Source organism: Pteropus medius, unplaced genomic scaffold, assembly GCF_902729225.1.
Source record: "Pteropus medius unplaced genomic scaffold, Ma_sr-lr_union100, whole genome shotgun sequence".
Taxonomy (NCBI): Eukaryota; Metazoa; Chordata; class Mammalia; order Chiroptera; family Pteropodidae; genus Pteropus; species Pteropus medius.
In genome coordinates this window covers 874,898-893,531 of record NW_024341753.1, presented here as the reverse complement: position 1 = coordinate 893,531, position 18,634 = coordinate 874,898, and the positions used below count along the sequence as shown (strand labels likewise).

The 18,634-nt window shown below is 32.6% G+C and overlaps 1 pseudogene; it reads right to left on the bottom strand.

Annotated features, from left to right (window-relative positions):
• Positions 1-17,911: 17,911 nt before the first annotated feature.
• LOC120593361 (uncharacterized) lies at positions 17,912-18,030 on the bottom strand (annotated as a pseudogene).
• Between the last annotated feature and the right edge of the window lie 604 nt (positions 18,031-18,634).

Below are 18,634 nucleotides of genomic sequence, written 5' to 3'. Positions count from 1 at the left end.
GACAATAGAATGTGATATCTGACTGATTTTGCTTTATTCCTATTATCCTGCATGACATCATGTGGTCAGAGAAGCACTCTCAAACCAGAAGGCCTGAGTTCCAGTGACCTCCTGGGTAGAGTTTAATCATATTACTTAATCTCTGTGCCTCACTTTCTTTATCTGTATAAAAGAATAATAATTGGTGCTACTTCATAGGGTGAATGTAAAGAACTTATAACAGTGCCTGGAATATTCTAAGTGGCCCATGTTATCATTATTATCCTCTAAATCAGGGGTCCCCATCCCCGGGCTGCAGACTGGTCCATGGCCTGTTAGGAAGGTGAGTGGTGGGTGAGTGAGCAAAGCTTCATCTGTATTTGCAGTCTCTCCCCAGAGCTTGCATCACCACCTCAGCTACACCTCATATCATCAGGTATTAGATTCTCATAGGAGCATTGGTCCCTGGTGCCAAAAATGTTGGAGACCGCTGCTCTAAATGGAAGTCAGAAGCAAATAAAGGAATTTGCAAGGTAATAAAATAATTTAAATTTTAGAAAAAAAATATTTGTTCATATTTCTATTGAGATTATAGTAAATTAATCAGAATATTCTTAGAGGAATGACTCAGAAATGAAACTTCTCATGGCAGAACACTTTTTCTCTCTCTCACTCTCACTCCTGCTCTCTCTCATTTTTCAGTGTTTAGGAAATGAAAAAGGTCACATATGTAGTTTGGATCTTACATGTGCTGCCTTAGTTTAGGCAACACCTGGCATATCTTCCCTAAATTAACAAAAGAGATTGATTCCCTGACAGAAACGGAAAATCTAGCAAGTCAAAACATTGCCTCAAAAACTTCATTGAGGTTATTTTTTGTCAGACATGCATGTTCTCACCTGGATCATCTCTCTGAAAATGTGCAGGGTTATACATTTAACTACAGTTTGAATGATATAAATAGAATAGAACAGCAGCTCAGGCAAACATATTAAAAGTTTACAAGGAGAGCCAGGTGTTTTTCTTTTTTCTTCAAGTGTTTTATCTCACCTAGTATAAAACATAAAATTTTTATTGTGAAGACAGAAAAATGCTGAACATAACAATCAGCCTGCCACAGCCTGCAGAGCCACACCTTTAAACATCACTCATAGTCTGGCTTCTCAATAGGATTTCTTTCCCCAAAGAATAGCTGTGATCTGCTAATGTAAATTCTGTAAGAAGCATCAAAACCTTATGGTTGCAGTATAACTTTAAGTTGATGCAAAATTTAAATATACAATGATGAAGCTCCTAGCTAGAAAAATAAATAGTAGAAAGAAAACTAGTTTTGAGGATCAGTTTTGAAGGAAACACCAAAAGATGTTTTTAAAGACATACTTCCTGTAGCTTTTCTCTTTCCTTTTTTATTGCAGTGAATTTCTTTTCTCACAGTGGGATTTTAAATTAATTTATATATTATACACACTTGTAGGGGATGAGAGAGAAATGGTCTAATTATAGACCAAATGGATACCCTCTGGCTATCCTGCAATTAGAGCTACTAGGGCAATAGATGTTTTTATCCTTCCTTAAGTGGATTCAGTGGTTAATGTGGCAATGCATCTTGATAGTGGTTCACATAGTCTGCAGTGTAAAGTCAAAATCTATAAAAATTATTTGGAAAAAATAAATAAATAGATAAAACAAAACTTGAAAAGTGATCATAGAACTAAAACTTCCCTTGTCCTGAACAGATATAAGCATAAACTGTGACCATCAAGAGAAAAAAAATAAGCAAAGGGTTTTAATGCTGTCTTTGTATCTAACTAGATTCCAATTAGTTACAATTAAGCTGCCAAGGAATAACAGCTACAGTGACATTGAAGAAAAAAATGCTCAGTGCTTACATAATTCTCACCACCTCTTTAGATTTCACTCACTCTCTCTCTTTTTCTTTTCCTTTTTCTTTTTTTTTTTCTTTTTCTGCTGAGATTTAGTTAGAAATGGTAGCAGAAGCAAAAGGTTTTAACAGGTATCTAACAGGGTCACTGAAGCAGCAAATCTCTTTTTAGTAATTCTTTGGCCTCATACTTTTTTCTCTGTACACTCTTCAGCAAGGGGAATAATTGCTTTTATTATGTATTCTCAATTCTTTTTCCTTCCTCCAGCCAAGAGAGCATTTCCCTGCCTGTTCTCTGTGTACCCACCCCAAACAAGATACTTAACTTGCAATTCGAAAAGAGCCATGTTCTTTGTCTAATCAAGAAAAAATTCTGGCTAATAATAGAGTTTCTAAAATCCATATGAAACAATTAGAAAATGATAAAATAAAGTGTCATTAAGTGGAAGAAAAAAAGAACTAATAATGTACCTTATACACACTGGAAGAAAATCAACAGAACTGAATATTGTCTTGATGTGTACAGTGGCTATGCTGAATGTATCAATGAGGTATGAAGACTGAAGCCTAGGATATGTGTACTGAAATTGATTGTGATGATGTGTGATTGCTGACTGCAGAAGACAGTTTTTTGTCTTGCACTTCAAGTAATTAATTATTTGGTGCCTTTTACAATGGTTCCTTATATGTATAATGAAATTATCTAAAGATATAAAATAGGCAATATTTAAGGGATAAATATTTTTGTAGCATCATTGATACATTTCTGTGGTTTTGTTAAAATTATGTAACACTTTTTTAATGAAATTACACATATTTTAGTGAGAGTTATTGGTTAAAAATAATTTGTCTAAATATTCCAGCTATAATTTATGTAGTACTGTTCTTTTTGAATAACAAAAAATATTTTCAAATATGTATCAAAATCACATGACTTTAAATCCTGAGATATTCTGTCCTCAAATCCCTATATAAAGATATGTTCTAAAGAATAGGACCATGAAGCAAAGCAAAAACATATTTACTTACTTCAGAGAATGAGAGGAACATTGAGATTCAAATGACAGTTTTAACTATAACTGAATGGAGTAACCTGAAAATATGAAAGAGTAATAGATGAAAAGCATTCAGTGAACTGAGCAACTCAGTTGAAGTTATGAAGAACAAGTTGGATATCTCAGAAAACTAGGTAGGTCAATCAATCTTCAGGCTGTTCATCTACACAATATTCACAACTAATTGCTGTGTGCCGGGTGTCTGGTGGAAAAAATACAACATGGAACTGAGAGTCTATAGATGGAACTAGCCCAAGACTCTCCCAACACACACAGAAAAAAAACATAGTGATGGAAATTATAAGAGAATAAACAGATTCTGTTTCCATTGTCATGTTGCTAAACATAGGTGCAAATAGGTTTAAAGATGAAATAGCCAGTGGAATAAAAATAGAAAATAGAACTTTCAAATCAGCTCTAGAGTCAGAACTTCCAGTTCTGCTTCCTGACTCCACCACTTATGAACTACTCATCCTTGATTGGTTCTGAATTGTTTTTGTGGATCAGTTTTCTCCTCTTTAAAATGAATATAATATAGATACCAATTTACTTATAAATATTAATGTGTATATGTATGTAAAATCTTTGGGACTGTACCTATCTTATGGAAACCCTTTGATGAATGTTGGCTATTTCTGTTGTAGTTATCATTAGGAGGACAAATTGTGCACAAATAATGATACTTGGCACATAGGTGCATAATAAATATTTTTAATGATCTAATTAATTAATATGGAAAACTACAAAAAAGTAAATGACATTTTCATACAAAAATAAAGAGAATAAATAAAAAACACAATTATTAAAAGAAATATAAGTAGAACACATTACTCTATTAAAAAGCAATGACTTTTATGTAAAGAAAACAGGTTTAGAATTAGTCTGTTTCTAGGATATGGCTCTTCAAATAAAAATTAAAATGTAATGTTAAAAATATAAGATAGACCATGCTATACCATGCAAATAAAAATAAACAGAAAACAGATAAACGGTATCAACATCAGACAAAGAATTCAAAATAAAAATAGATTAAATGGAAGAAAGAATGTTATCTTAAGATAGAAGATATGATTTGATGAAAATGAGCAGACATGTAACTATAAACCTAAAGTATTAAACTATATTTAAAGGAATATATATATATATATATATATATGTATAAACATAAGGAGAAACTATAAGATGTCATAGTAAAAAGTTATAACATTTGTCTTATCAATCAAATAGTCAAAAGTGATTACTAAGTAGTGATATTCATAGTTTTAAAATCAATGCTTTCTTTTGACAAATATAAAAATTTCACACCTTTAGATGTTATATAAAATTTCAAGATATATTGGATTAATAAAATAAATAAAATTGATAGTAAATTTTTTTTTCAAATTATAGACATTGTATAATTTGATACACAGAACAGGGGTTTGTGGAGACAGGTTGAAAAATCACTGTTTTGTATACTCTAATATAGTTAATTAAATTAATTTAATAAACATACTGATAACCTACTTCATTAAGAAAATAATTATTTTATATTTAGGAAACATTTACAAAAATTGGTAGTAAGAAAAACTGGAAATAGTCTATAATGTTTAGTTTGAAACATACAAAACTGCTGCTTTCACAAGTCATAAAGAAACTTTCACAAGTCAAAACTGCTGCTTTCACAAGTCATAAAGAAACTTCAACCAGAACTGCAGAGACTATTTCCTACCCATTGCAACAGAGCTATACATTCACAACTAAAAGTTAAAATATATTTTTTATTAGAAATAATTTTTAAACATCTTTTAAATGTATATTCATTCAGTGAGGACACAAACACTAACATTCCAACTCATTTTAGAAATTCACAGCAACTACAACAGGAGAGTGCATACAATCCACACAAGGGACATACCTGGAGCCTGGGCTCAGATAACCAGAGAAGAGTATGCCACTGAGCCCCACAGGACATGTACTACATAAGGCCACTCTACTAAGACTGGAAGATATAGAAGCTCTACCTAATGCAGAGAAACAAACAGGGAGGCAAACAAAATGAGGTGACAAAAAAATATGTCCCAAATGAACGAACAGAAAAAGTTGCAGAAAAAGAACTAAACATAACGAAGACAAGCAATCTACCAGACGCAAAGTTTAAAACATTGATTATAAGAATTCTCAACAATCTTAGTGAGAACTTCAACAAGGAGATAGGAAATATAAAAATGGAGATAGAAAACATAAAGAAAACCAATCAGAATTGAAGAATGCAATAACTGAAATAAAAAATATATTAGCGGGAATCAGCAATAGATTAGATGAAGTAAAGGATCGAATCAGAGATTTGGAAAATAAGGTAGCAGAAAACACCCAATCTGAAGAGCAGAAAGAAAAATCAACTCCCTTTCCCCCCAAAATGATGATCATTTAAGGGGCTTCTGGGACAACATCAAATGTAATATCGTTCACATCATAGGGGTATCTGAAGGAGAAGAAGAGAGCAAGGAATTTAAAATCTAGTTGAAGAAATAATGACAGAAAACTCTCCTGGTAAAGGAAATAGTATTATGAGCCCTGGAAGCACAGAGTCTTAAACAAGATGAACCCAAAGAGGCCCACACCAAGATACATCGTCATTAAAATACCTTATCTTTAAAAGTTTAAAGATAAAGAGAGAATCTTAAAAGCATCAAGAGAAAAGCAGTTAGTTACATAAAAGGGAGCTCCCATAAGACTGTAAGCTGATTTCTCAACAGAAAATTTGCAGGTCAAAGGGATTGGCATGAAATAGTCAAAATAATGAAAAGCAAGCACCTATAATCAAGCTTACTCACCCAGAAAAGCTATGATTTAGAATTAAAAGACAGATAAAGAGTTTCTCAGACAAGAAAAAGTTAAAGGAGTTTATCACCACCAAACCAGTATTACAGGAAATGTTGGAGGAACTTCATCAAGAAGAATAAGAAAAAAGAAAGACCAAAAATATAAATAATAATATGTCAATAACTACATATCTAGCAACAATCACTTCAAATGTAAATGGATTAAATGCCCCAATCAAAAGACATAGGGTGGCTGAATGGATAAGAAAACAAGACTCTTACATATGCTGCCTCTATGAAACTCACTTCAGATTGAAAGACTCCCATAGACTGAAAGTAAAGGGACAGAAAAAGATATTTCATGAAAACGGGAGCAAACAAACAAAAAATTGGGATAGCAATACTTATACCAGACAAAATAGACTTTAAAACAAGGCTATAATAAGAGAAAAAGAAAGACCCAGTAATTCCACTTTTGGATGTTTATGCAAAGAAATCTAAAACACTGCTTTAAAGGAACATGTGCATTCATATGTTTATTGCAGCATTATTTACAATAGCCAAGATATGGAGGCAACTTGGGTGTCTATCAATGGATGAATGGATAAAGAAGTGCTCTATATAAGCAATGGAATATTACTCTGCCAGAAAAAGAAATCTTTCCATCTGCATTAGGATGGATGGACCTAGAAGATATTGTGCTGAGTAGAGTAAATCAGATAGAAAAAGAGAAATGTCATATGATTTAACTTATATGTGGAATCTAGAAAACAGGATAAACAAAGAAACAACAGAAACATGCTCATAGATACAGAGAGCATTTTGACGGTTGCCGGATTGTGGGAGTGGGGTTGGAAGAAGAGTGACGGAGAGGGGATTAAGAGGTCCAAATTTGTAGTTACAAAATAGTCAAGGAGATGTAGGGGATAGCATGGAGTATATAGTTATCAGTATTGTTATAACTATGAATGGTGTCAGATGGGTACTGGATTTTTCAGGGTGATCACTTTGTAAGTTATATGAATATTTAATCACTGTGTTATACTCCGGAATCTAATGTAATATTGTACATCAACTGTAACAAAAAACTTAAAAAATATATTTTTAAAAAGTCTTCTGTTGACTGAAGCCCTGGACAATATTTTAATAACAACCGTGTGAGAAAAGTCAATCCAGACTAATTTAGCTAAACTGCTTCCAAATTCATGACTCACGGAAACTGTACAAGAATTGTTATGTAAGCTTTTGGTTTCTGGATAATTGGTTTCACTGTATAGATAACTAATACCCATAGAGAGATGATTTGTCAGAAAAATTATTTTCAACTCTTGAAATATTGTAAAAAGATGGAAAATTGGAAGAAATAAAAGGAGATGTGAACATATTGAAACATGAAAAGAGATGGAGCAATGGAACTAGAATCCTGGGTTCAAATTGGAATCATGTCAAATATCTTAGAAATTGGTAAAATTGATATTATGGGCAAAATACTGTTATTTTGGATATTATATTTAAAAATTTTAAGAATAATTTTTCTTGCAAACTCTATTGGTATTTAGGTTTATCTAGTGAATCCATCTATCCATCCAATTTCCCAAGCCAGAAACCTGGAATCAGATACATTCTATCCTTTAACTTGCTCTCTTTTGCTAACTGAACACCAAATGCTGTTGATTTCACGACTTAATTATTTTAAATTTCTCTTCTCTCTCCTTACCTCTGCCAACTGTTTTATTTCCGATATTTATTGCTTACAGCTTAGAATTCTGCAACAGCCACCTGATCACCTCAATGTGTTCTTCACAGTGATATTAGAGTAGTCTTTCTAGAATACAAATCTAATCTTGTCATTTCTCTCAGGGTGAAATTAAAATTCATTAACTTGATATAGAGACTCTTCATAATGAGGCTTCAAATTTCGTCCCGAATTTCATTTCCCCATCTTCTTGCATTCCTTCTTGTGCTACCAAACCTAAAAACTCGACAATACTCTTAATACAATTAAGAAATTGTTTCATACATCTTTATCTGCCCATAGGTCAAACCCTAGCTCTGCTTCTTATTTATGTGTGCATATTGGTTCATTCTTTATCTTGTCTAATTTTCAGGAACCTCTTCTATAAAATAAGGGCAATCACAGGATATCATCAATAAAGTTGTTTTGATGATCAATGATACAATACATGTAAATTACTCTGATTGCTTCTGATGCTTAATAAATGCCTATTATCCTTATAAGGTCTTCCTTCTGACTCCCTTCCCTTCTTTGCATGGCTAATTTCTACTCTTGAAACTTTATTAAGATAAGAACACCATGGGAAGCATTCATTCAACCACTGACTAAATTGATGTCGATGCCTCATTTTTGTGTTTTCATAGACCCATTGCCATGGTACTGATCTAACTTTATTTGTTCATTGTTGCTTTATTGCCTATCTCAATCTCTCTAAACTTAGTTCCTATTATATATTCACTGTCTAGCATATGTCCATAGTATATTTAGAGAAAAGTTTTATTTAATAAATAAATGCACTCAGGATGACCAAATAAAACTGGAAACTATCTATAGCTGAAGCTTAAATTAATTGTACTTTTGTACTTTTGTATTCTTAAAGTTGATGAAAATTGACTTAGTGATTTACTTGGTGAATGCTCACCAAAATTACACAAACTTGGTTTTGAAAACATGTCTAATGAGGGTTATACGACTTCATCATAACTATTGTTAATCCACCCTGTGTGAGATAATTGATTTAACAAACCCATTAAACAAACAAACAGACAAACTGGGTACCAAGAATCCAAACTTGAAGAAAATCAACTAATAGCCAAACAAGTATACTGTAAAGATTTTCCTGCAATATATACCTGTAGTGGAACAAATTGATATTATTTGCCTCCTGATGTGATACAATTAGACATACATAGCATCGCCTATGTAGCATTTTACCAAAAATGTTTAATTTAAATGTATTCGTAAGTAAACTTTTAGATGAATTCATAATGTGAGACATTCTACAAGAAAACAGCCCTGGCCTTTCCAACAAAGTCAATTTCTCTCCCTCTCTCTCATTCTGACACACACACACACACACACACACACACACACAATATAGGGAACTATCTCAGATTAGAAGAGACTCACAGATAAAATAACTGACTTGATTGGGCCTTGGATGAGGGGAACAGAAGTTACAAAAGAAACATATGGGTACAATCAGAGAAGCTTAAATATTGATTGCATGTATTACTGATTTAATGTAAATCTTAGATAGAAAAATGAAACTGTGGTTATGTCGGATAATGTTTTTATTCTAGAAGATACACACTAAAATTTTTAGAATGACATGTAATGATGTCTATAACATATTTTCAAATAGCCCATCAAAATTCAAATGGAGAAAGATAAAGCAATTGTTATATATATGTGATATATCAGCGTTCACAGATATTCATTTCATAATTCTATTAACTTTCCTGTTCCTTGATAATTTTCAACATAAAAACTGAGAAAAATATACTCTATATGTAGACCATATATACAGATACATGCACACAAACTTGTAGAATGAGTGTCAGGAGCTTGAAAGAAAATCCTAGAGACAAGAGTGAAACCGTCCTAAGAAATATTGTATCATTAGAGGTCTTCATAGGATGGAGTTTGAGACTGTGTAATATCACAGACATCAACAATTCCTAATCAGACTAAACTATTTTAGAAATATTTTTATCAATTTTTTTGTTTATATGCTCATTTTATGTATGCTCCAGTGTTACATGATAAATACAATGTCTAAATAATCTTAAAATAGTTTTTAATAAAATAAAATAAATGTCAAATAAAATAAAATCTAAAGGAAATGAGAACATTCAGTAGTTTCATTGGCAGAGTTCTTTGTTAGTGATACATAAAATAATGGCATATCTTAGTTGATGTCATCTTAGATTGAATAAAATATGGTCAAATAGCTGCATTATGCAATACACTTTAGTGGACATTGAGTCGATAGGTATTTACAATATGTAAATTAATATATCTGTCTACATACATATATACCAATATAGACATATAGATATAAACACATACATATGCATAAATATATATGTTTGCATTTATATTTGTAGATCCTATTTTACTGTGAGGAGCTGAAGAATGAAGATTAAGGTATCTAAATTAGATTTAGGATTATTAACATTCTAAACTTTCACCCTTGAATTTTCTGAAATCAAAGGCAATGAAGATAATTCAGAGAAAATCCAAGGTAAATTACAAAATTATTAAAATAAACACATAAAAAGTAGTTTGAAAATCTGAAATAAACACAGGTTATTATTTCTTACATGAAAATGTGTAACTCTGCTGAATAAAGTCATCATACAGTTGAGAACATTTTACTGTGAACTACCTGATTTATCAGGTTTCACCTATCACACCTATTCCTATTAGTGTACTTTCTTCCTTTCTTCTTACTCTAATTACAAAGATTCTAAAAATTCAATTCTGGCTATCTGGATTTTTATTTTTGGCGTATATATGTGTGTGTACATATACATATACATATGCACATGCATATACATACATAGATCAATGCATACATTTACATGTATACATATACACACATATATACATATATACATAGGTATGCTTACATATACATATATATCATACACACTCATATTTATACATATGCATATATAGACATATATACTTCTGCCTGTATCCTGTGCTATGTTTGGTTAATATGCATTCTTCTGTCTCTAAGAAATTATTGATTTGGCTGTAGCTGGACCTCTCCAATATGAGTCAGGTGGAAAATGCTATTTTTATTCAGATTTAAGAATTTGAAACAAGTCAATAGCATCTGGAGGCTGACAGGCTGATTCACTCCCTGAGTAGTCTTTGCAGATACCCAAGGGGTGTGGGATAAACTATGTACAGGTTATTCAGGCATGACTGCACAGCACTCTATTTTAATTCCATTTTACATTAGTAGCTATGCAGAATGCCTAAGAGCAGCAAATCAATTGAACTACAAGGATGTATTGAACCATTGATTTTGAACACAGCAGTCGTAGTGCTTTGCCAGATATGAAATATCGATTAAAACAAACTAAAGTAATTTTTTCTACTTTCTTCATTTAAAGTTATTTAACATTTTTATTTTACTAGTTGAATGAAGATACACAAAAACTGTGAGATATATTTGAGACTCGATGCTCATCATTTGAGACTCAATGCTCATGAGACTTTTATTAATGTTTCAAAATGACTTTTTCTAAATGTTCAGCTTTTTAATGATGAATTGGGAAGAAATAATTTTCTCATTAATACTTAACTTGACTCTGAGTCATTGCAGAGAACAGGGATTAAGATTATATTAAAACAATTTTTAAGAATTGTCACAAAAAATCACTTATAAATGACAATTTCCCTCACAGTTTCACAATGTAAAAAAACAGACTGATCATTAATAATCTTCACATGTTGATGGAGATGCACGCCTATAAAATGAACAGTTTTAAAATTAAATTTACATCTTGAAAATAAGCAGACATTATCCCAATAATTCCAAATTATTTAAAGAAGTTGAACTAAGGTTAAAGCCCCTAAATCTTTTCAGAGATGATAGTTTCTTCTTGGTCCAATTAGGAAACCTGAATGTGGTTATGTCATTGTGGTTCTCAGGATCCTAATTGCACATAAAATCTTTCAAATCATAACACATTGCTATTTCTAAGTTTCTTCTCATCCCAAACAAAAGACAGATTAGTGAAATGTGGAGAGATTTCATACAGAATTGGCAGTCAGCTTAGAGAGCAATAATTTAACACTTTGTACGAGAAATTAAAATTTATCTTCACTCAGTGTAATTCCACTGACTAGCGGCAAGCAATTGTATTTTATTCTAATTTACTGTTATGACTGCAGAGAGATTTAATTATTTCAGTTTAAACAGAATAGCCTATTTGACAAAGCCTCTGGTGTGGGCAAATTAAGGCAGATGTTACTGTCCCTGAGAGCTTCCTGAGGGATGCATTGGTCTCCCTGCTCTGAGCTGAGCTGAATAGAGGGCCCTGAATAGGCTCGGGGTCTCCTGCCAAATACTCACTGATAAAACAAAAGGTGCTTTGGGGATCAGACTTGCTGCTTACATCCTCTGTCTCTGTTATCTCTTGCTCTTCACTTTTATAAAATCTTGCTTTTGATTGACGACAAGGCTTTGTTCCTTTCCTTTGTTTGTACAGTATGAAAATAAGAGTAAAGTATAATTTCCTCTTAAATGAGAAGTATGGACAGCTAAATATACATTTGTTTTGTTATAGGAAATAAATTATAGAATAGCTTTATTTAGGATAGGAAAGGTCAAAATTCCTACCCCCAAAGAAACAAACAATTAAACATTTATAGCAGTACATTTTAAATATTCCTGTTTCCTCAGTGGCTGTTCCTGGAGCAGTAAACACTTTTGATTCCCAGCTAAACAATAAATCCAGATTTTACTGCTCTTGAACTGATGTACAATTCAGATTACTGGTCTGAGCAGAAAAATATGGAAAGAATTATATCGACCATAAGCATTTGCTATCCAACTACACATGAAAAAAAAAACCAAACTTTTTAATGTGCAGAATGCATATCATTATGTGTTTACATTTAAAATGAATGATGCTGTTATAGAAAAATACAGACAAGGAACATTGTTTCCCTCTAGCTGAAGCAGTAATATTTTGTTTTTCTTAACTATTCAGTTACTTAAAAAGTACTCCTAGGTAGGTCCAGCTTCATGGCTGTGTAAACTGGGCAGTCACACAGGGCCCCACATTTAGAAGGCCCTTGGTTTAATGATCTGCTGTCTGTGTTTTGAAAGTCTTAATAATTTTTGAACAAGGGACCCTTCATTTTCATTTTGTACTGGGCCCTGCAAATTCTGTAGCCGGTCCTTGATATTTCTAATTGTGTAAAACTGATGCTGTAGTCCATAGGCTTAATTTTTCCTTTCTCCTTTCTCTAAGTGTATTGTATGGTTCTTGTCGGGGCTATGGTGTTTAGCCTATTTTTACCTTTCTGAACTGCTTCTTATGTTCCATTTTCATGATGTTTAGATTATAGCAGACACGAACTTCCTGTGTCTCAGTGCCAGCCATGAATCAGGCTGGGAGCTGGGACCACAGAGCTGTCAGGGGAGCTGCCTGGTTCCAGCTTTAAAATAACAAGTGCTTGACAGCTTAGTTTACATAACTGTAAAATTGTGGCTGTATTCTACAATGCAGTTACATGTGACATAATAACCATGGACTTAATTTATATAGACTTTTTCCTCACAATATAATTTCCAACAAATAAATCTCCCAGGGGCAGGATGAATTTTACATTGCTCATATTTTCCTCCCTGAGTTTGGACCTGCTTTCTTTTCTTGGTAGTTAACATAACAAGCACTACACCTCGTAATTTTACTTTTACCCTACTTGTAACAGCTTATGTTCAGGGCTTATGAGAATATATGGAGTGCTCACGGACTGTGTTAGAACAAGTTTCATTTTTCTTAAATGTTTTCTTTTCTGTTTCCACCCCCCCAATGATTTTTTTTTTCTAAATATCCAAAGCAACATTAATGATGATCTGCCAGAGTGTAATAGCAATTAGAATTTTTCTTTAAGGCACTATAACAATGTATAGAAAGTTAAGTTTCATTCGTATATGCATGTTTTTCAGTTATTTTTAAAATTAAAGGTTTCAGTTGAAATGAGTAAATGAAAAGAAGGAAGGTGAAAGTAAATAGTGGAAAACATCCCCTTCCCTCCAGAGGAAAGAATAGTCATTGTCTTTTTTATTATTTTATATTTATATAAGGGCAGAGACATCTAGGGCCGAGCACAATGGATGAAATTGTGCCAAAGATGAACACAATCCCTGCCTTGAGGTGCTTTCTGCCTAGGCTGGGTCAAAAGTGCATTCAGGGGAAGGAAATGAGTTGAAGATTCTAGAATTCCACTATATGGTAAGTGCCAAGCCACCTGTGTGCTTCAAACAATGGTTTCAAATGGGAAATGTTGGAGAAATTCTTCTGAAATGTAGGAAAGCACACGGTCAGAATTGAAGGTTAACAATTATTGTGAGTGTTCGTGCCTATGAACAAGTGGAGAAGAATAAAATTGTTAATATTTGACAAGTGCTGATATTTAAATGAAAAGTTCTTAGAAAATTGAGAGAGGATTCAGAAATCTAACCAAGGCTGGCTTTGATCAACCAGACTACTGTTACCAATCTGAAAGGTCAGTCAGAGAGGACATCAGTGAATACTATAAGGGTCAGAATTTCTCTATGGAAAGGAACTTTGAGGGATTCAGTCTTCTCAAATTATAACCTTGAGGGTTATATGCAAAATAAGCTATGTTAGATTAAGTAAAATATATCTTTTCTTGTTTCCACATTTATAATTGCTTAAGTTATATGATGAGATAAAAATTTTGGTGGTGGGAAGAGAAATAAAAGCATAATTAAAATTTTTGCACAATTCCTTCCATTTTATTTTCACTGAAGATACTCATAATTAATTAGTACAAGATGCCTTATAATGCAAAACAATAGAGTAAGTAAATGGTAGAAAAGAGAAAAAGAGAATTGTCCATAAAAGAAAACTAAAAAGTAATATAAGAAGAGCAATAATTTCAATTCTTCTAACCAAGAGTTGGATACTTGGAAACTTTCAGTAGAGTCTTATAGAGTCATTTATCTTAAGTGAGAGTACTTTCTGTAATGTGTCCAGTTCATAAAATACATACTGATTCTATTCTGAGTTTCATACTCAGCTCTTAAGAAGTAAAAAATATCCTCGTCTCACTACTTTATTAGGTCTGCATTTTTTGAAGTTTCTAATTTTCCTCTACTTGATTTTATATTTTGCATAGTGCATAGTACCAGCATATATAGTTTTGAGATACATAGAAAATGATAAAAAAAGTGATACAGGTATAATAGAGAGCTCAGAAATAAATGCTTGTATATATCCTCAAATGATTCTCAGTGAGGGTGCCAAGACTGACCATTCAATGACGAAAGGAGTCTTTTTAACAACTGGTACTGGAGAACTAGGTATCTACATAAAAAAGAAAAAAAATTAACATTCACCTTACATTCTATACAAAAATTAACTCAAAATAAATCAGAGATCAAAATAAAAGAACTAAAACTATAAAACTCTTAGAAGAAATCATAGGGAGATATCTTTATGGCATTGGATTTGGCAATAATTTTTTTTTGCATATAACATTAAAAGAACAGGGAGATAAAGAAAAGAATAGCTAAGTTGGACTTCATCAAAATTATAAATTTAGTGCATTAAAGGACAATATCAAAGGGTGAAAAGTATCACCAAATGGGAGAAAGTATTTGCAAATCACATGGTTGATATGGTATAAATATCTAGAATATAAAAAGAATTCCTACAACTCGATTGCAGCAAAACAACCCAATTAAAAAAAAAAAAAAGGTCGAAAGACCTGAATAGACATTCCTCCAAAGAAGACATACAAATGATTACCAAGTACATGAAAATATACTCGACATCACCAGCCAGAAGGAACATTCAAAGCAAAGCCACAATGAGATACCACTTAAGAAGAAAGAAAGAAAGAAAGAAAGAAAGAGAGAGAGAGAGAGAGAGAGAGAGAGAGAGAGAGAGAGAGAGAGAGAGAGAGAGAAAAAAGAAAGAAAGAAAGAAAGAAAGAAAGAAAGAAAGAAAGAAAGAAAGAAAGAAAGAAAGAAAGAAAGAAAGAAAGAAGAAAGCAAAATAAAATGTGTTGGTGAGGATGTGGAGCAATTAGAACATTTGTGCATTGCTTGTAGGAATGTAAAATGGTGCAGCTGCTCTGGAAAACACTATGACACTTTCTCAGTGTATCATAGGATCCAGCAATTCTACTTCTAGGTAATTCTCAAAATAGTTGAAAGCAGGGCCTTAAGCATACACTTGTCCAATGTTCATAGCAGCATTATTCACAATAGTCAAAAGATGGAAACAATCCAAATGTTCATCCATAAATGAATGGATCACAAAATTTGGTACATGCATACAATAGAATTTTAAAAGGAATTAGAATTTTAATACATGCTACAACATGGATGAAACTTGAAGACATATGCTAAGTGAAATAAGCCAGACACAAAACAACAGATATTATGATTCCACTTATATAAAGTACCTAGAATAGGAAAATTCATAGAAAGTAGAATGGTGGTTGCCCACAGCTGAAGGGAGGGAGGAGTAAAAAGTTATTTATTGTTTAATGAATACAGAGTTTCAGTTTAGAATGATGAAAAGTTTTGGAGAAGGAAAGTGGTGATGATTGCACAACACCATGAAGGTACTTAATGCCACCAAATTGTAAACTTAAAAATGGTGAAAATGATATTAAAAAAGGAAAAAAAAAATTAAAAAAATAAGAGAATATACAGAATATTTTCTTGGACACATTTTACTTCTTGTTTTTTCAGGTTATGCTTTATCCGTCCACTTTTTATCATTGTGAATAGGAAATTGGAGCTGCATATTGACCATGAGACTATGCTGCCTGCTATAAACATATTGACTTTATCGACTATCTTACCAATCAATAACCTACATTAGAAATAAAGTGAGTCCAGTTAAATAATTAATTTGTACATTTAGACGTCATCTGTAGATCTTGACTGCAGTTTTAAGACTGATTAAATCTAAATATTTCCTAAACCTTAACAGTGTATTACTACTATCTCCTTATCAAAAATGGATTGAAACAATTAGATCCTAGGCAATACATCAGGTAGATGTAAGACAATGAAAAGAACTGTACATATGAAAGTAGTATATGAATATGTATGTGCATGTTATATTTCTTCAACTGGACTATCACATTCTTGAGGGGCATATGAAACAATTTGAATTTCTCAAAAAGCTTAACACAAGTTTGAATTATTCAATATTTCTCACTCACTTAACTTCCCATCATTTATTGAATAATATTTTGCTCAAGGTGTTGAATGAGGGCTAGGGAAACAAAAATGTAAAAGCAGAAAGCAAAGGAAAACCAAAATCTCTTGTTTTACTGGCAGAGACAATTAATTACAGTCCCACTGATACGTTGATGGGGTGAGCAGGGTACTACAGGAGAGACCTGTAGTACCTGATTGAAATCCAGAATATTTGGGTAATAGTTTTCTTTGGAGATGTATTCTAAAGGATCAGTAAGAGCAGCCAGACAAATAAATGTAATGAAATGAAGCCACAGAGAAGCTATGGTTACCCAGGTCCATGAGAGAAGCCAGCCTGAAGTCTGAAACTACACACCCTGCCCCCGGATTTGTTTTCTACTATACTTATGGTTCAGGAAAAGTAATTTTGAGTAATATGCTTTTCATAGGGACAAAGTAGAATGATAGACCTTAAACAGTCATTCATCATAAGCGAGAGTTTTTCTCTACTGTTTCTAGTCCATAAAGTATCCACTGATCTTCTGAGAATTCTACTTGTCAAGAAGTAATATACTTTTCATAACTTTCCTAGGGCTGCATCTAGTGATTGAACATAATACTGAACACATGTTACATATAAAAGATGTTGCAAAACTTACCTTCAAAAGTCACTAATTAAAATTAACAACAGAGTATGGCGTTTACCTTTTTCCTTATTTAATTACTATTTTAAATGCGTTTTCTGTGTTCTACAGTGCTACCTGGTTGCATGTGACAATCAGAGTGGGAAGTAAAGGCAACAATTATGGATTAACTGACAAGTCAGAAGATTAGTGAGTTCAACTGATTTGTAATTAGAAGATCTCTTCCCACCCAGGGCTTTAAATACCTAGGCTGTATTTCTTCTACACTAACACTTTTATCACTAAATATTTACTAGATGACTCCTCCAGAGAGAAAAGAACCAGGTCTCACTGTAGATAAATCAATGCTTGCCTGGACATGAGTGAAGAGCTTCATTTAATAAGATACAAATACATTCACACATTGTCCCATAATATGAGTTTTATGGCATAAATCTCTTACTAAGTAATTTAAAGAAATTTAAAGTATGGATAGGCTGATGAAAATTTTATTTATTTATATTTATTTAATTTTTTAGACGAGGTAACCCTTGGTTGACCTCACAGATTGCAAGGACCTTGTCCTCTTACAATCCCTTATTTTTTTTATTTTTTATGCCTATAGCACCTGGTCTTCCTAGGTGGTCTCCCATCCAAGTACTAACCAGGCCCAACTCTACTTAGCTTCCGAGGTCAGACGGGATTGGGCTTGTTCAGGGTAGCATGGCTGTAGACTCTGGTGAAATTTTTAGATAGGCTGTTATATATTTAGAAATGTAGAATTCCAAGAATGAAAGTGGAATTTACATGTCCTTAGTCTGAAGACGCTATTTGATTTGAAAAGAAACAGAAATGAACTGATTAAAGTGGTATGCTATATGAATAGAATAAAAACATGGTTTTTGAGCTCCTGGCGTAAAACATAATGGATCTTTTATTTTTACTTATCTAAAAATATTAACAGAGTCCTGTGCTATTGCTGAGGTAATGATTGTGAATGAGATATACTCTGGATTCTTACACTATAGTTTGGGGAGAGACACTAATACAAATACATATATTGCAGTATGGTATGAGTGAAATGAACAAAGTACTTAGAAGACGACAAAGCTTACTTGATAGATAACTGAAGGGAGGATGTGATAGATAGATAGATAGATAGATAGATAACCGAAGAGAGGATGTATCCAAGGATGTGATACTTGAGCTGAACCATAAAATTTTTCTAAGGGAAGAAGAGAGGGAAAAAGTGGCTATCAATAAATTATAGCAGTTTATGCCTAAGTAATGATGATGATGATGGTAACTACAAGAGTTAACGTTTATTGATAATTTCCTA